Genomic DNA, 20,585 nt, shown 5'->3' on the forward strand with positions numbered 1-20,585 from the left:
CACTACAATGACCATGAGAAAAGGTGAGGTCTGGAGTGGTCAGAGCCTCTAAAGCAAACTTGTTATACTACTTCAAGCAAGTGGTTTAACACCTATAATTTTCCTTATTTGAAAAATGAAAGACAAAAATCTGATTTTTAAGTATATTCTGGCATAATATTACATGACAGAACATGCTTTCATGAAGAAAATGGAGATCACTGTGTTAAGAATCGAACAAAAGATATATGCTTCCCCTTTCTCATTTGCTAAAGCTTGTGTAGTTTGGAGGTCAGTATATTATTTCATATCTAAATCTAAACTAACATAGAGGAGCTATATTTTGACTTAAATATGATTATAAACTCAGTAAGTGTCATATCTGGACCTCCAATTCAGTTTTTTGCTCTTTTAATATTTTAAGTACATATAAATGTATTTATTTACAGATCTCAAAGAAGAAATACTAGAGTTTCAGAAGAAAATTACCAAAAGATAGAAAGAATGCCTTCAAAAATAGGAGAAAGGATGATTATAACTTACTAGGTGTCTGTAAAGGAAAGAATGCCAGAAAAAATAGATTAATCAAAAGCATATAATATTCCAGGCATTATGTTAGGCATTGTCTAAACTTATTTAATGTACTTAACAATATTAAGTAGATTATGTAAATTCTGTAGATGGAGAAATTGAGAATCGGAGAGGTGGTTTCCCTTGAGTTTAAGACTGACAGTTTGCATAAGAAAAATACCCTAGCCTAATTTGAATATCACAATCAGTTAACTCACAGAATTAATTTTATACCAAACTTCTTTAACTTGAATTTATTAAGAATTCCAAAATGTTTACATAAATGGATGACAATTCACTGATATGATTAAGTGCAATAAGACCCTTTGAGTTTTTAATTGTAAAGAATTAATCTGTCTTCAATAATTGTTCTTCAGTAAGCCTATGATAAATTTCATTGTCTGTTATATTTAACTAGCAACAATAATCCTGAGCTCAGACAGCCAACAAATTCATGGAACATAAAGTTTCATCGAGCTCCATTGATGCATAGAACAGCAAAGCAGAGTGAGTGTTTCTAATCTGGCAGAAAATTGTTATGAAAACTATGCTGAGTGTTTGTATGCAAATCACCTCAGCTAGAGATGTCATCAACTATCAGGTTCTGGATGTGTTCATATGTAGGTCTTATTGCACCATTCTGTGGTAAAACTACATACATCTCATGAATTAGCAGTTCCAAATCATTACACTATAAATTACTTAATAAGCAATTTTGAAAATGAGGAACATGTGCTCAACTATTACATAGTGTTCACCTCAATCTATTAAACAATTCAATAGGTTTATTGATGATTTGCTGATTTTTTAGGAAGTATATACTCAAATTTTCACACATACTTGAGGCTCAGGAAAAGCTATATTCCAGTATTAATATTTTGTTTGTTTGTTTGTATACCCTGCTAAGCAGGGAGAAGGATTGTTTGGTTTCAGAAATGCTTGTCATCCATTTTCTAATAGGTGATTCAGATAATAGAACATTTATCTATTTCATATTTTTCCGCTGAAATCAATATTACCTTATTTGCAAGGCTTTTCTTTTTGCTCAGACCTTCCTACAATCCTTCTAAAAATGACTTTTCATTCATGAATTTTCTTGTAATTTTGTTGAACATATGTTGATGTAGATTTAAGTGTAAATCTAAATTGTATGTTGAACATATGACAATTTAGAAATAAGTCATTTTTCATGACCTCAGGGGCTCACAGAAGTCAATAGAGATGCAAAATGATAGAAGAGCCACACCTTTCTGGAACTGAAGATAAGGGATGGTCAAGAAGAATGTGGAGAGAAGTAGTATTTTTTTCTACAATCTTTTATTAGTAAAGATAGAAGAGGAAAGGTTTAGGCAATAATATAAATAACTTTAATATACTCAAATGAATTACTCTTCAAAGGTGGCTAGAAAAAAATCTAAAATTTCTAATTTCTTGCTAAAAATAAAAGGAAACAATTGTTGATCCTTCATCAAACCGACCAAAATTTGGTTATCTACAGATGATCACAGTCCACTAGGCTACCAGGAAATACTGTCATTAACGACACTCTGAGTCTGAGATCTAAAACATCTCTCCTTTGTATTCAACATTGGATCCTCATTAAGTCCTCATTGGATCCTCAATGTGGAAGTTCACTAAATATTACTTTTTTTTTTGTTTTATTTTAATTAGGGGGTGTTTAAAACTTTAAATATCAGAATATTTAAAATAGTTGGGTATTAAAAGTGTGGGTTTATTTCTGGGCTCTCTGTTCTGTTCAGTTGAGCTGTGTCTGTTTTTATGCCAGTATCAGGCTCTTTTGATTACTATGGCTTGCAATATAGTTTGATATTAGGTAGCATGATTCCTCCAGTTCTGTTCTTTCTCAGGATCATTGTTGCTATGTGGGGCCTTTTGTGGTTGTATAAATATTTTTGAATTATTTGTTCTAGTTCTGTGAAATATGTCATTGAAATCTTGATAGGAATTGCATTGAATGTATAGATTGCTTTGAGTAATATAGACATTTTAATGATGTTATTATCCATGAACACAGTATGTGCTTCTATATATCTGTGTCTTGCCCTATTTTTTTTCCTTTGGTGCTTTATAATTTTCTGAATGCAGATCCTTTACATTGTTGGTTAGGTTTATTCCTAGATATTTTATTATTTTTGGAACAATAATGAATGGGATTTTTTTAATAAATTTTCCTTCCTGTTAGTTCATTATTGGAATGTAAAAATGCAACTGATTTCTGAATGTTAACTTGTATCCTGCTATATTGCTGAATTCGTTTATCAGTTCCAGTAGTTTCTTGATGGAATCTTTGGGGTTCCCTACGTCATCTACAAATTGTGTCATCTGCAAATAAAAACAGTTTTACTTCTTCCTTTCCAATTTAGATGCCTTTTACTTCTTCTTCTTGTCTGATTACTGTGGTAAGGATGTCAAGTCCTTCATTGAAGAGGAGAGGTAAAAGGGGACATCCCTGTGTTGTTCCTGATTTTAAGGGGACAACTTGTAATTCTTGCCCACTGAGTATGATGTTGGCAGTGGGTTTGTCATATTTGGCCTTTATTATATTTAGGAATTTTCTCTCTACTAACACTTTGTTGAGACTTTGTATCATAAATGGATGCTGGGTTTTTTCAAAAGCTTTTTCTGCATCTATTGATATAATAATAGGGTTTGTGTCTTTCATTTTGTAAATGTGGTAAATCACACTTATGGATTTGTAATTATTGTGCAATTCTTACCTTCCCAGAATAAATCCCACTTGATCATGATGTATGATCTTTTCCATGCATTTATGCATTCAGTATGCTAATATTTTGTTGAGGTATTTAGAATCAGGATACAAGTTCATCAATGATATTGGCCTATAACTTTCTTTCTTTGTGTTGTCTTTATCTGGTTTTGGAATTAGAATAATGCTTGCCTTGTAAAAGGAGTTTGGGAGCCTTCCTCCTCATTAATTTTATGAAATAGTTTGAAAAGGAGAGGTGTTAGTTTTTTCTCAGAATGTTTGGTAATATTCACCTCTTACACCGTCTGGTTCAGTGATTTTGATTTTGGGGAGTTTTATTACCGCTTCAGTTTCTTTAGGTGTACTCTGTATATTCAGATTCTCTGATTCTTCCTGGTTTGCATTTGGAAGATTGTATGTTTCTAGAAATTCATCCTTTTCATCCTGGATGTTCAGTTTGTTGGCATATAATTTTTCCTAATATTTTCTTATAATCCTTTGTATTACTTTGATATCAGTTGTTATTACTCCTCTTTCATTTCTGTTTCAATGTATTTGGATCTTCTCTGTTTTTTTTGCTGTTGTTGTTGTTGTTTTATTTCATTTGCATTGTTGTTCAAGTAGAGTTGTCTTCATTTTCCCCTTTCACTCCACCCACCAAAGCCATCCCCAATTCCCAACCTTGATCCTACTATCACCCTTTAGTTTTCTTCATGTGTCCTTCATACACGTTCCTTGATAACCCTTCCCCCTCCTTCCCATTATCCCCTCCAACCTCCCCTCTGGCTACTGTCAGTTTGTTCTTAATTCAATGCCTCTGGTTATATTTTGCTTGCTTACTGTTTTTTTTTTTTTTAATTTGGATACACTTATAGGTGAGATCATATGGTGTTTGTCCTTTTCCTCTTGACTTATTTCACTTAGCATGTTTCTCTCCAGTTCCATGCATGCATTTCCAAAAGGTATGAGCCCCTTTCTTTCTACTGTGTAGTATTCCATTGTGTAAATGTAGCACAGTTTTTTGATTCACTCATTTACCGATGGGCTCCTAGGTTTCCAGCCCTTGGCTATTATAAATTGTCCTGCTATGAACATAAGGATGCATGGATTCTTTTAAGTTAGTGTTTCAGGACTCCTAGGGTATAATCTAACTACTGGGAATTGCTCACTGAAAAGGCAGTTCTATTTTTAGGGGTATTTTTTTACTAGAAAAAGTGGTTTTATTTTTTCTGGAACTAATGTAATTTTTAATTTTGCTTTAATTGTTTTTGCAGCACAATTTTCTATCTTTTACTCCCATCCCAGCCCACCCACCCAGCCTTCCCCTCCACCTTCCCATTTCCACCCACCCCTAGTTTTTTATCCGTGTGTCTTTTATAGTTGTTCCTGTAAACCCTTCCCCTTTTCCCTTGAAATTCCCTTCTGTCTCCCCTCTGAACACTGTCAGTCCGTTCTCTATTTAAGTGTCTTTGGTTATATTTTGCTTGTTTGTTTTGTTGTTTATGTTCCTGTTAAAGGTGAGATCATTTGGTATTTGTCTTTCACCACCTGGCTTATTTCATTTAGCATAATGCTTTCCAGTTGCATCCATGCTATCACAAAAGGTAGGAGCTCCTTCTTTCTTTCTGCTGCATGGAATCCCATTGTGTAAATGTACCATAATTTTTTTGACCCATTCATTTACTGATGGGCACCTAGGTTGCTTCCCATTTTTAGTTTTATAAGGAGATTTGATACTGTTTCCACAGTGGCTGCTCCAATCTGCATTCCCTTCAACAGCGTACTAGGGTTCCCTTTTGGACAAAAGCTCACCAGCACTTGTTGTGTTGATTTGTTTATGATGGCCATTCTGACTGGTTTGAAGTAGTATATCATTGTGGTTTTAATTTGTAATTCTCTGATGACTAGTGATGCTGGGCATCCTTTCATATGTCTCTGTATGTCTTCCTTGGAGAAGTATCTGTTCAGGCTCTTTGTCCATGTTTTAATTGGGCTCTTTATCTTCCTGGTGTGGAGTTATGTGAGTTCTTTACATATATATATATATATATATATATATATATATATATATATATATATATAATAGACCAAACCTTTGTCTGAGGTATCATTGGCATATATATTTTTCTGAGTGTTGGGTTCCCTTTTCATTTTGTTGATGTTTTCTTTAGCCATGCAGAAGCTTTTTATTAGAAGCTTTTGATGAATTCCCATCTGTGCATTTTTTCTTTTATGTCCCTTTCACTAGAGGATATGTCAGTGAAAACATTGCTGTGTGGAATATCTGAGATTTTGTTGCCCATGTTTTCCTCTAGGACATTTATTGTACAATTATTTATATTTAAGTCTTTTATACATCTTTAGTTTATTTTTTGTGTGGTGTAAGTTGGTGGTTTAATTTTTTTTTGTTGGGGGGGCATATAGTTGTCCATATATCCAAACACTAAATGTTGAAGAGGCTATTTTTACTTCATTTTATGTTCCTGTCCCCTTTGTTTAACATTAATAGACTGTAGAGTGATGGTTTACTTCTGGGCTGTCTATTCTTTTCCTTTGATATATGTGTCTAATCTTATGCCAGTGCCAGAATGTTTTGTCTACCATTACTTTGTAATATAGTTTGATGTCAGGTATGGTGATCCCTCCTATTTTGTTCTTCTATCTCAAAATTGCTGGAATTATTTGGGGTCATTTATGTTTCCATATAACTTTTTGAAGTGTTTGCTCCATATTGGTGAAATATGTCATTGGTATTTTAATAGGGATTGTGTGAAACCCATAGATTGTTTTGGGTACTATAGATATTTTGTTGATGTTAATTCTTGCAATGCATGAGTGTAATATGTGCTTCCATTTTTTGTGTCTTCCTTAATTTCTTCCTTCAGTATTGTATAGTTTTCTGAGTATAGGACTTCCACTTTCTTGGTCAGATTTATTGCTAGGTACTTTATTTTTTAGTTACCATAGTAAATGGGATCTACTATAGAAATCTTCAGATTTTTTTTCTATATAAATCTGTAAAAACAGGGAGAAACAGGGAGTAACAAACAACAAAGCCCAGATAAGGCATAAGACTAGCAGCTGATTTCTCAACAGAAACATTACAAGTCAGAAGGGATTGGCAATAAATATTTCAGGTAATGAAAAGCAAAGGCCTGCAACCAGGACTACTCTATCCAGCAAGGCTCTCAATTAAAATGGAAGGTGAAATAAGGAGCTTCCCAGACCAAAGAAGTCTAAAAGAATACAGCTCCGCCAAACCAGCATTGCAAGATATGCTAAAGGGACTGCTTTAAGAAGAGGAAGTAAAACAGTGAGATAGAAAGGAACAAAGGTATGAAGGCTTTAAAGTGGCAATGAATAAGTACTTATCATTAGAAATGTTAAATGATAATGGATTAAATGCTCCAATCAAAAGAGATAAGGTAGCTGTATGGATAAGAAAACATGACCCACATATACACTGCCTCCAAGAGTCCCACCTCAGAACAAAAGACCTACACAGCCTGAAAGTGAAGGATTGTGGAAAATATGCCAAGCAAATGGAGAGGAAAATTAGTCAAGGTAGCAATACTTATACCTGATAAAATAGACTACAAAATAAAGGCCATAAAATGAGACACAGAAGGACACTTCATAATATGAAGCAAAGAGTCCATTAAGAAGACATAAATATTATAAACATATATGCACACAACATAGGATCACTTAAATATATAATGAAAATTTGGGAAGACTTCAAGAAAAATATAGACAGCAGCACAAGTATAGTAGTAGATTTTTACATCCCACTGTCAACAATGAATATATCTTCCAAACAAAATACCAAGAAGGGTACTCTTGAACTGAATGACACATTAGATCAAATGGGCTTAACTGATATAAAACCTTTTATCCCAAAGAAACAAAACACACATTCTTTTCAAATGCACATGGGATATTATCAAAGATAGTCTACATGATATGACAAAAAAGAAGCCTCAACAAATTCAAGAAAATTGAAATCATATCAAGCATTTTCTGACACAAAAAGAGTTTGATATTAGAAACCAATATAAAGGAAAAATTAAAAAAATATTAAAAAACATGGAGATTAAAAAGCATGCTATTAAATAATGAATGGGTTAATGAGATCAAGAAATAAGTAAAAATTCTGGAAATGAATGAAAATTAAAATATAACATTCAGAATCCTATTGGACACAGCAAAGGCAGTGTTCAGAGGGAAATTCATTGCTATATGGGCCTATCAAAAAATATAGAAACATTTTAAATAAACAGCCTAACACTACATATACATGAATTTGAGGAACAACAACAAAGAAATTAGAGAGCTAGGAGAAGGAAAGAAATAGTCAATGGCAGAGCACATTTAAATGGTATAGAGATTAAAAAAAATCAAAGGATCAATAAATCAAGAAGTGGGTTCTTTGAAAAGATAAATAAAATCAACAAGACTTTAATCAGATTCACCAAGGAAAAAAGAGGGAGGACCCAAATGAATAAAATCAGAATGAAAGAAGAAAAATTACAACTCATATCACAGAAACACAAAGGATTATAAGAAATTACTAGAAACAATTATATACCAAGGAATTTGGAAACCTAGGTGAAATGGAAAAATTTTTAGAAAAAAAATATAATCATCCAAAACAATCAAGAAGAAACAGAAAAGCTAAACAGACTGATAGCTGAAATTGAAGCAGTAATTAAAAAAAAAAAAAAAAAAAAACAAACAAACAAAAAAACTCCTGTTACATAATCCCTGGACTGGATGGTTTCACAGGAGAATTTTAGGAAACATTTAAGGAAGAACTAGCCCATATACTTCTCAAACTATTCCAAAAAGTCTAAGAAGAGGAAACACACCCAAAGTATTTTTATGAAGCCAGCACCATCCCAATCTCCAAACCAGATAAAGACACAACAAAGAAAGAAGACTATAGGCCAATATCTCTGATGAACATAGACACTAAACTCTCCAAAAAAGTACTGGAAAACCACTACCAACAATACATCAAAAAGATCACACATCATCACCAAGTGGGATTCATCCCAGGGATACAAGGGTGGTACAATATCCATAAATCAATAAACATAATACATCACATAAGCAAAAGAAAAGACAAAATCACATGATCATATCAACAGATGTGGAGAAAGTATTTGATAAGGCACAGCACTCATTTATGATAAAAACTCTCATCAAACTGGGAGTAGAGGGAGCATATCTCAACACAATAAAGGCCACATACAGAAAACCAACTGCCAACATCATACTCAATGGACAAAAACTAAAGCTTTCAGATTAGATCAGGAAAAACACAAGTTTGTCCATTTTCACCACTTTTATTAAACATAGTACTAGAAGGCCTAGTCACAGGAATCACACAAGAAGAAGAAATAAAAGGCATCCAAATAGGATAGGTGGAAATAAAACAATTGTTTGCAGATGATAGTGTACATAGAAAACCGTATAGACTCCACCAAAAACATACTCAAGCTAATAAGTGAATATAGCAAGCCAGCAGGATACAAAGTCAATATTCATAAATCAAAGGCATTTGTGTACACTGACAATGAAATATCAGAAACAGAAAACAGGAAATGCATGTCATATTTTATAGCAACAAGAAAAATAATTGATGTAGGAAAAAACCTAATCAAGGTGGCAAAAGACCTGTACTCAGAAAACTACATAACACTGAAGAAAGAAAATTAGGAAGACAGAAATAAGTGGAAGCATATACCATGTTCATAGATTGGAAGAATTAACATCATCAAAATGTCTATACTATCCAAAGCAATTTATAGATTCAACACAATCCCTATTAAATTATCAATGACATATTTCACAGATACAGAACAAACATTTCAAAAATTTATATGGAACCTTACATGATCCAGAATAGCCACAGCAATTTTGAGAAAGAAGAAAAAAAGTAGGAGATCTCACAATACCTGACATCAAACTATATTACAAGGTCACAGTAATCAAAAGAGTCTGGTACTGGCATAAAACAGACAGTAAGGTCAATAGAATAGAGATCCCCAAAATAAACCCAAGTCTCTATGATCAGTTGATATTAGACAAAGGAGGAAGAAGCATTAAATGGAGTGAAAGTAGCCTCTTCAACAAATGGTGTTGGGAGAACTAGACAGGTATATGCAAAAAAATGAAACTTGATCATCAACTTACAACCATACACAAAAATAATCTCAAGATAGGTAAGAGACTTAAATTTAAGTAGTGATACCATAAATGTCCTAGTGGAGAACATAGGCAGGAATATCTAAGATATTCCATACAGCAACATCTTCACGGATATGTCCCCTAGAGCAAGGGTCATGAAGGAAATAATACACAAATGGGACTTCATAAAATTAAAACAACTTCTGCACAGTTAAAGAATACATTAGAAAAATGAAAAGGGAAAGAAATGTATGGGGAAATATATTTGCCAATGATATCTCAGACAAGGGTTTGATTTACAAAATATATAAAGAATTCACATAAGTCCAACCCAGGAAGACAAACAACCCAATTAAAAAATTGGCAAAGGACCTGAACAGACACTTTTCCATCGAGGACATGCAGAGGACTCAGAGACATATGAAAGGAGGCTAAGCATCATTAGGCATCAGAGAGATGCAAATTAAAACCACAATGAGATACCACTTCACAGCAGTCAGAACCTACCATAACCAAATCAACAAATGTGCTGGTGAGGTTGTGGAAAAAAGAGAACCCTCATACTCTGTTGGTGGGAATGCAGACTGGTGAAACCATTGTGGAAAACAGCATGAGATTTCCTTTAAACTAAAAATGGAACTGCCTTTTGATCCAGCAATTACACTGCTGAGATAATACACTGAGAGTCTTGAAACACTAATTCAAAATAAACTATGCACCCCAATATTCATAGCAGCACAATTTACAATAGCCAAGTGCTAGAAGCAGACTAGGTGCACATCAGTAAATGAGTGGATCAAAAAATGGTGGTACATTTACACAATAGAATACTATGCATAAGAAACAAAGAAGGAACTCCTACTCTTCACTACAGAATGGATGGAACTGGAGAGTGTTATGCTAAGTGCAGTAGGCCAGGTGGTGAAACACAAATACCATATGATATGACCTATAAATGGAGCCTAAGCAACAAGATTAACAAGCAACAAAAATATATCCAATGACACTAAAATAAAGAACATACTGACAGTGTCCAGAGGGTGATGGAGTGGTATAATGGGTGATAATAGGGGAAGGGCCATCAAGAAACATGTATAAAGGGCACATGGACAAAGCCAAAGTGTTGTGGGTTGAGGGTGGGGGGTACAGGTGGGTGGATCAGTTGAAAGTGGTGGTGGGAAAATGGAGACAGCTGTATTTGAACATCAATAAAAATGATAACAAATGTAAAAAAATATTTCATTATATGTATGGTATGAAGGTATTGTTAATGTCAGGAATTAGGGTAAATAACCACAGCTACAATCATAGTGTGAACACATTTAGTTCTTTCTGTATGTTTACCATTGGGAAGAGAAAAGATAGAAGACCAGCATTGGGTAGTTTATTCTTTCCATCCCCAAGTTTCACAAGGGGTCAATATTATCTTTTAGCATAGTAATAAAAATAACCAACATATCATTCATAATTTATTAGACAACTCAAAATACCTTCTTAGGAGTATTTCAATAATAAAATACTGTCATTCACTTCATCTATTTTAAAATCAAATTGATGACCCATGGTAAAATTTTCCTGAAGAATTAACATTTTCATGTTGCATATATGTATAATGCAGTAATTCTTAAAATAGAAACAATCTTCTCCTAATTGTCATAACATAGGGAATGGTGTAAATTATTAATTTACCAATTAAATAAGCTTGAAGAGTTTCATGTTCAACATCTTATGATTTTCATTTTAGAATGTCTATCTACAATTATTTGTAAGTCCTCACTGCAAGACAATTGACTTTTCATGTTTGAAAAAAGATTAAAAACAGGTGCTTTCATTTTTTGTTTGTTTTTTGTTGTCTTTACTTGTCTGAGTATTGTGGAGTCCTATACAAAGCAGGCATTTATTACATATAGACCACATCCACAAAGCTAGCAAAACCAGCAGACAAAAAAAAAAAAAAAAAGCAGTTACGTAAGAATACTCTTCATCATTTGTTCAAACCTTCTGTGCAAGATTCTGATAAAATAAGATGTCTTTTTTATTTTTATTAATTTAATTTTTTACTTTCCATATTATTTTATTGGTTTCAGGTGCTCAGCTTAGTGGTTAGATAATCATATACTTTACAAAGTGTTTCCCCACTATTTCCAGTACTCTAACACCATATATGGTATTTGTAATATTATTCACTATATACCCTGTCATATTTATACCCATGTGCTTATTTTGTATCTAACAAATTTTATTTCTTAATCACTTCATCTCTTTTACCTAATCCTTCAACTCTCCTCCTTTTTTGGAAACCATCAGTTTGCTAACTCTGTCTCATAGGCAATACTTTTATCCTTTGTTTCAATCACGTTTGCTAATGTCCATTTTATCAAAACAAGTCACATGCCCTGCTTCAAGTGACAGAGAAATAGACTGCGCCTCTTTTTTTGTTTGTTGTTGTTCTATTACAATTGTCCCAATTGCTCCCCTTTGCTCTCCTCTGCCTAGCCTACTTCCCCACAGTCAATCCCCACAGAGTCCATGTACATGGGTCATTCATACATGTTCCTTGACTAGCCCCTTCCCCTTCTCCCCACCCTTATCCCCCTAGCCTCTGGTCACTGTCAGTCTGTTCCTTGTTTCCATGCTTCTGGTTCTATTTTGTTCTCTTATAGGTAAACTTATATGGTATTTGTCTGTCACCACCTGGCTTATTTCACTCACCAGAATATTCTCCAGTTCCATCCATGCTTCCAAAACAGGTAGGAGCTCCTCCTTCCTTTCTACTGAATAGTATTCTATTGTGTAAATGTACCATTTTTTTTGATCCACTCATTTATTGATAGGCGCATGGCTGTTTCAGCACTTGGATATTGTAAATAATGCTTCCATGATTATAGGGTTGCATAAATTCTTTTGAATTGGTATTTCAGGATCCTTAGTGTGTAATCCCAGCAGTGGATTTGCCTGCTCAAAAGGCGGTTCTATTTTTAGTTTTTTGAGGAAATTCCATACTGTTTTCTACAATGGCTGCCGTCATTCTGCATTCCCACCAGCAATGTACTAGGATTCCCTTTTCTTCACAACCTTGCCAGCATGTGGTGTTTGTTGATTTATTAATGATGGACGTTCTGATCAATGCAAAGTGGTGTCTCGTTGTGGTTTTAATTTTCATCTCTATGATGGCTAGTGATGCTGAGCATCCTTTCATATGCTTCTGGACCCTCTGTATGTCCTCCTTGGATAAGTGTCTGTTTAGGTCCTTTGCCCATTTTTTAAAAATTTATTGTTTGTCTTCCTGATGTGGAGTCATGTGAGTTATTTACATATTTTGGAGATCAAATCCTTGTCCAAAGTATCATTGGCAAATATGTTTTCCCATACAGCTGGTTCCCTTTCCATTTTGTTGATGTTTTATTAAGCTATGCAGAAACTTTTTAGTTTGATGTAGTCCCATTTGTTTATTCTTTCTTTATATCACTTGCCCTGGGGGATGAATTGGTGAATACATTACCTATATATTTTCTTATGAAAGTGAAAATATAACTTGCTAAAATGTCCTTTTCTCCTTTTCTTCAGTTTCCAAATTTGTTGCTACTTTATCCTTTCTCAGATTTTTGGTTACTTTCATTACATAACACATGCACAAACACACACTCACAAATTTCATATGTATGTATACTTAGCTTATATTTCCTATTTTATAAATTTTATAATATCTCTTAATGTCTTCCTTTATTAACATATTGACATCTTGACCTTTGTAAAGCCCTCTCATTTTCTGCTTCTACCTATTGAGTTTTGTCATCTGCATTTTTATTTATTTTATTTTATTTTATTTTTGTTTTTGGCACGTAAGAATCAGATTTATTTCTGATCTTTTTTATCAGAACTAAAAAGTGAACATAAAACAGGAAGACAAAACAGGAGTTCGGTGTAGGAGTAAGGGGCAAGATAAAGGAGGGAGAAGGAGGCAGAGGTGGGAGGGCCCCTCTGGAAAGGGCGACATCATGATAGCATAAGGTTGGGGGACACTCAGGGCAGCCAGTCAGGATAAGGGGGTTTGAGCGCGGGTTCACTGGGTGGTGGGGGGATTCTCTGGGGGGTGGGGTGGGGCACTGGACCAGTTAGACAAATTCCACTGGGGACCTAAAACAACCAACCTCCTGTGCTGAGGCCAGCTCAGGGAACAGAGAGGGGGTTGGTGCTTGCCTCACAGGTCCCTGAGGTTTTCTGTGCCCCCTAGGGAGTGGCAGGTAGAGGAGCACAAGGGAGGACACTGCAGGACAGCCCTCCCTGCCCCTGTGGTAGGTGGCACTGACCCCTGCCTCAGGCCCCCGGGCCCCTGGAGAAGTCATCACCTGCCGGCTGGGACTGCAGGCAAGCATGGCCTTTAGGACTGTCTCTTGTGAGATTCTGGGTTTTCCTGAGCAAGGGGTAGTGGGAATGCCCACAAATTAATGTGCCCCCAAGATGGCCTCCATGAGCCTGAGAGGAGGGAAACTTCCCCAAACCTAAGGCCAGGACGCAGTCCCGCCTGGCACTGAGTGCTGGGTCCCTACTGTACAGCATTAGGTCTTAGGTGCTAGGACAGTGCTGGACTTGCCTCTCTCCTTGGTTACATGAACAGCTGCCAGTGTGACGAGGGTCTCATACATAAGGAGGAAAGGCGCTGGGAAGGGTTCCTGACTGGGTGGACGCTGGGCCTGGCTGGGGCATGGGTGCCCAGTAAAGGGAGTCAGGCAGTTCACCTCACCCCCATGGGCAGTCTTCAGTGGGCAGGGGTAGGGTGTGGAACTGGGTGGGTACACAGATAGACTGACCTCTGGCCCTGGGAGAGGACAGGATGCCTGAAAGATTGGTGAAGGGAATATAAATACACAGTCTCTGGGAGTCTGGGGGTTCGGCACATTCAAACCCTGCTGTCTCTCCAGATGGCTGCCCCAAATAACACAGGCAGCATCAGGGGTGGGCTGGAGCTCCGCTCCTTGAGGCTGGCCCACACTCCCGGAGCCCCCATTCTCCCAACCTTTGGCACAGCCTGGAGTGAACAGCCAGAAGTGGCTAGCACAGGCGCAGGCAAGCCTGGTCCCACCTGTACACTGAGCCAAGCTCAGCCCCTGTGAATCCCTGAAGGTCCGAAAGGAGCAGTGCCTCATCTTTTCCATGGGCTCTGGTCACAGCACTGAGGTCTGGGGTTCCTGCCTCCAGCAGCAACTAGAACATTTGTCCGAAGGAAGCTTGACTAAGCAGCTGCAGGCTCCACTGCTCCTCGCGCACCTGCAGACTCAGCACCTCCTGCCATTAGGTCTCCTATGTGAGCTCCATAACTGCAGCTTCTCCGCATTCAGCCGCAGCAGTGCCCAGCTGCCTATAGCATGCTGGGAGAAGGCCTCCAAGTAGATAAGGTAGTTGTGGGTACAGTGCTTCTTGAGTCACTTGCTAACTCCACAGGACCACAGGCTTTGTCAGGCCACCCAGCGAGGGCCTCTGTGCCAGGCTGCTGCAGGAGTTTGACTGGCTGGTCACTAGCTGCCCTCTGGTTGCGTGAGTCATGCCACGTGAGGCTGGTGGCTGGAGTCCTAGGCAGGTGGCAGGGGATACTCTCCACTGACAATGTGTACCATGAGGGTGAGGCAGAAGCTGAAGAGGGCAGTGACGTCCACATCCCGATGCTCCAGGAAGCCAGTGCACACAGCCCCAGGGCGGCCTCGTGGGGACTCAGCTTGATCCTCAGCTCCGCAAATAGGATACCCATATACTCGTCCCTCACAGGGTGTCAGGCGGACCTTGGCGCCTGCAGGGAGCCTGCCCCACCTCTCCCCCCACCGGCCCCTCGCCTGGCATATAAATTATAAAGATGTCCTTATTTTTTTATTAAGATTTTGTTTATTTATTTATTTTTAGAGAGGGAAGGGAGGGAGAAAGAAAGACAGAGAGAAACATCAATGTGTTGTTGCTAGGGGCCATGGCCTACAACCCAGGGATGTACCTTGACTGGGAATTGAACCTGCGGTGCTTTGGTTCACAGCCCGTGCTCAATCCACTGAGCTACGCCAGCCTAGGGCTTGATGTCCTTATTTATATTATGTTCTGTAGTTATAGTTAGATTTTCCACACTCTTTCTATATTTTTTGTAACATGAAATCACTGGTGATTTATTGTGAATTTTACATTAATAGTGTTCACAATAGCGCCTAAGATTCCTTTTGTTTTTAAATACTCTAATGACCACTCTGTGACAATTACTGGAAACAATTGCAAGTATTATGGATTGTCTTTTCATCCATCAATAAGAGGTGGGTTTAATATATTTGAGAAAGAACTTTTTTGTCTTTCTTTCTTTCTTTTTTATTTACTAGTTTCCTCTTCAGTATTTATCTCTTTTATTGTTTTTCCTATATTTACCATATCATGCATATTTCACACTGCTTATGTTACCTATTTTATTTTCAAATTTTTTTATTGTTCTAGTACAGTTGTCTCCATGTTACCTATTCTTTTGAAGTCATTCCATTTTTATCCTGAAAAACATATTTCATGGAGGCCTCTCAATTTTTATTCTATTTCAGACCAAAAAGACAGATAGAAATGCACGGAGAGAGTGCATTTCAAGATTTCTCCTCTAATCTTTACAATTATAACTCACATGTTCCACTTTTGTGATAGCTACATTTTGTTGGGAACTGCCCTGTCTGGTTTTAGAAGCTGTAACCCTCCCATGGCTAAGTCTGAGTGAGCAACCTCCAGACCACAAGCCACTAAGGAGATAAAGGTTATTTCCTTTGCAGGGGTGCTGCCTCTGCTCCTTTTATTTCACCCTGTCTGGCCCCCAAAGCTTGATCAGTTAGCCAATGACAAGTAAGATTCCTCAAGGGAGGAACAACCTAAGACAGGCATGTTCAAGGGGAACCCCCAGGACAGGACTTGGGGGGCTATAGCAAAAGGGGTTGATGGACCCTCACCCCTCGGCATTGACATAACCTGAGTCATCTTTCTGTCTGCAAGAAGTCTCCTAATCTCTTGTTTGCCTTACTTCCCCTGCTTGACTTAAGCCTGAAATAATGACAGAGGGCAGTACAACACTATGCTGGAAAGGGCGGGTTCCCTGGGTGATCAGGCCTAAGAAAGAATATGCAAAATCCTGTGAAACCTGCTTTGCTAAGAATGCTCTCAATTCAAGATAAGGGTCCAAACAGGAAATGAGTTTGTTTTCCAAAGTTTTATAGCCATTTACCTAACAGACCCTGACTCAGAACCAGCCCTCATAGCTCTTTGTATGCTATCTATTGTTTGATTCTTACTGCTTGACAATGATTAATGAGCTTTACCTGTATTCCTGTGCAAAATGAACCCATTAAAAGCCCACTGAGGAAAAGGCTCTTGGTCCTTCTCCTTTGAGAGATCAGCCAGCTTTCCTCCCCAAGCAGATCATGTCTCGGTAGACTTATTCTCATCTGTGGTAGCCAGGGGGAGTAGGGTGGGGGGGCTCTGTGGGTGGAGCCCCTCCACAACTTTTGGTTAGCTGAAATACTGTGTATTCTCAAAAATGTGAATGAAACAGAAATGTATATATTATTTGTAATGGAAACATTTTGCATATATTTTAAAAATGCTTGAGCTGAATGAATGACATGTTCCCCATTCTTTCAGCTTTTTAATCTGCTGGCAGTTGAAATAGAAACTTTAACTTTTATCTTTATGCCTTTATTATTACTTAGAACTAAGGAAGTACTTATGGATTTTCCTATTAAATTCAGCTTCCAATGTCACTGATCAGACATAGTATGATAAAATAATTTACCTACCTCTTTCATCCTAGGAGATATTAGGACATTATATTGTGTTAAATTTCATATTAATTAATGTCTAAGTGTGGGCCATTAAAAAATAATTTACCCTCATTGGTATTTAGCCTTTTTTATCCAAAAAAAATCAGCTCTTTTCAATTGAGAAGTACTTACTTATTAATACATATAAATTATCATTATTACATATGAGTTATTTGAACCACATAGGGATTATTTTTACTGAATATTAATAACTTTCTCTGTCTTTTGTTTTCTCCATCATTAAATTCACATGCTAGAATAAAATTCCTAATCTCTTTCCTCTTCCCTTATGTTCTGTCCCATTTCCTTTTTTCTCCTCTTTTTGCAAAGACTATTTCTTATAGTGTGTGCTTGTAATGCATTTCTTTCTTTTTATTCTTTTTTCCAAAAAAAAGAGGTTTTTATCGCCTTTGTTCCACAGTTGGTATTTCACATTATTTCTTGGCACCAGGGATTCTGGGAGGAACTGGTCCCAGAAGGACCTTTTGGGAGGTCCCTGTGCAGTACTTGGTGGGGAAGAGGTGATAAGTATGATGGGGGGGGGTGGCATTGCCTCAACTACTCAGAACTCCATTGTTCTGCTTGGGCCTCAGTTTCCTTGCGGGGCCCTTGGGAGGGTCCTGGGGAAATCCAGTCCCTCAAGGTGCCTAAAATACCTGGAAACTGTAGCTTGGCCCTGTCCCAGGGGACTTCCTTGCCAGAATCCTTTCCACCATCCCCACCCCATCCTTCTGAAGAAAAAAAAATTACTTTTATTAAAGCTACCTAAAACTTCTCTGAATACAAAAATCAGAGAAGTTGATCAGCAGAGAAAAAGGGAAGAGGGCAGAAGCAACCGGAAGCCATTTGATGCCATTTCTCTACGTGTACAGGTCTCTTCTGTCCCCCATAGCTTGGCCCAAAGCCTGCTGGGAAATTTCTCACCTAGGTGTGCCATAACAGTGACCTCCACCCCACAACATCTGTATCTGGCTTTAGACCCTCAGCTGGAGGCACTTAAAAACACAGAAAAACAACATGAAAACACAGGAAAAAAACAAAAACCTCAAATTGGGCTATGATGTGGGGAGACATTCCAAAAGTGGACCTTAGTAGCCTGCTTTCTCTTGGTAGTAGGGGGGTACTCTGAGGCCTTCCTTGAACTTAAGAAGTTGCCTACTTACCTTGGAGACTTTTTGGCCAGTCCACCTTGTGGGCAGTATTAGGGTTGTATATCAGCTGACCCAGGCCAAAGACCTGGCCACTCTGGTTGACGCCTTGAATATAGCTCATCTGCAGAGGTGTGGAAGAGTTGTCACATTTGTTAGTGCCTTGATTGGTGTTGCAGATGTGCTTCTCAGTCCCAGGAGCCATCTTGCCTACCTGGCTTGCACACTGGTTGCTGCCCATTTGCAGGCTGATGGTTGAGTGGTCCATGGGTGGCAGGACATGTTTCTTGGGATTGTACCTTCTTGTGCAATATGTCATCATGCTTGTCTGGCTTGCACACTTGCTGGTACTCATCTGGAGCTTGATAATGCACTGGCCTGCCTGGTGTCATCGAAGTTCTGCTCCTACTTCTCCAAGTACTTAATGACAATGTTCATGCCACTTTGCCACTTTGTCTTGTTCTTCTCTGCCAAAGCCAGAAGAGAACCTTGCACCTGTGTCATGTTCCCACTCTCAAAGAGATCACTGACCTTGGGCAGGTCCACAGAGTTCATGCAGTATTTGTGCATGGCCTGAATAAGTAGAAGAGATTGTCTCACTGGTGCCAGTTTTGCAGGGAGTGATTGATCTTGGGGACCGAGCCTAGCTGAAGATTATTCATGAGTGTGCACAGGGTAATTCTGTCCTTCAGACACTTCTGGAAGTCAGGCCAGATAGGCCCATGAGTCCCTCAATCCAGCTGCAGAGTTCCACCTCCTTCTGAGGGTCATATTGGGACAGAAGCTAGCTCTTGACCTCAGTTGAAAGCATGTACAAGGGCTCCATGTTAAAATGTGTGATGATAGAAACTCGAGGATCTGTGGAGGAACAGAGCAAGGGCCCTAGGTTATCGCAACATTTATGAAAACAGGACATCAAAAATTATAGTGGACATTGAAAAAACAGATAGATGGTAAGGAGACTGTTTCAGGATAATAAGGACCCAGGGATCCCCGCAGGGATCAGGGAGGTTGCAGCCCCCAGGCCCAGTGCTCCCGGGTCTGTCTCAGGGCACCTGGGAGAGCAGACTCACCACTCCCTCCATGGAAAACAAGGATTGAGCAGCACCAGGGGACGCCTTGTTGTTTGAAGGCACAGAGAGGGGAGTTAGACTGGGAGACAGTCACACAGGGGCTGCAAGCACCCACGCATAGCCCTGGGAAGGGTGAGTGTCCCCAGCCTGAGTGACCAAGGGCAGCCTGGCCGTGTGCCTGCACTATCAACCCAGTGGGAGTGTGGTTCTATGGAAGACCCAGACCCCACAGCCCTGAACAAGGAAAGAACATGGGTGTTTGGGGGTTTCTGGAGCCTGCGGTGGTGAATTCTGGGGAGCATGCGTCCCTTCAGGATTCCTAACTGACTCTCAAGCTGTGAACCTGAAAAGGACGCAGAGCTTTGAGGGTTACTGGAGCCTGCCCTGGTAAAATTTGGGAGAAGGGCACGACCCCTTGCAATCCCTGGAGCTTGCACCGTGAACATGGAAAAGACGCAGGAGCTCTGTGGGGCCCCAGAGCCCAGAAGACAGCAGCAGTGAGCTACGGAGAGCATGCTAGGGAGCGCCCATACCCACACCCAGTGTCCTGTAGGAAGACATAGATCAGCTCTGGGAAGGGCACATTGCTATCCCTGGGGATAGTACTTGAGAGACTGACTGAGATATGCCTGGGAAGAGAAAAAAGCATTCCAAAATGCCCCTCAGCCTGCTGAAGCCAGAAAGACAAGAAAAATTGGCTTGACCAGCTAGAAACCAACGAGAGGGTTTTTTTCTTTCTTTTTTTTGGGAGGGGGGGTTGTTGTTTGATTGTTTGAATTTATCTTGTTTTTAAGTGACTTGTTATTTTTTTTTTTAGTGTTTGATTTTTTTTTAATTTAAAAAATTATTTATTTTTAGAGAGGAAAGGGAGGAATAGGAGAGAGAGGTCAATGTGCGGTTGCTAGGGGCCATGGCCTACAACCCAGGCATGTGCCCTGACTGGGAATCAAATCTGTGATGCTTTGGTTCACAGCCCACACTCAATCCTGACTGAGCTATGCCAGCCAGGGCTGACTTTTATTTTTTAATTCTTATAATTTTTATATCTCTCAATTTCTTATGTTTATCTTCCTTT

The 20,585-nt window shown here is 38.4% G+C and overlaps 2 pseudogenes; both read right to left on the reverse strand.

Annotated features, from left to right (window-relative positions):
- Nucleotides 1-14,652: 14,652 nt before the first annotated feature.
- Nucleotides 14,653-15,215, reverse strand: LOC114494878 (annotated as a pseudogene).
- A 3,162-nt stretch (nucleotides 15,216-18,377) lies between these two features.
- LOC114494879 lies at nucleotides 18,378-19,263 on the reverse strand (annotated as a pseudogene).
- Nucleotides 19,264-20,585: the final 1,322 nt, after the last annotated feature.

The sequence above is a fragment of the Phyllostomus discolor genome, chromosome 4 (assembly GCF_004126475.2).
Source record: "Phyllostomus discolor isolate MPI-MPIP mPhyDis1 chromosome 4, mPhyDis1.pri.v3, whole genome shotgun sequence".
Taxonomy (NCBI): Eukaryota; Metazoa; Chordata; class Mammalia; order Chiroptera; family Phyllostomidae; genus Phyllostomus; species Phyllostomus discolor.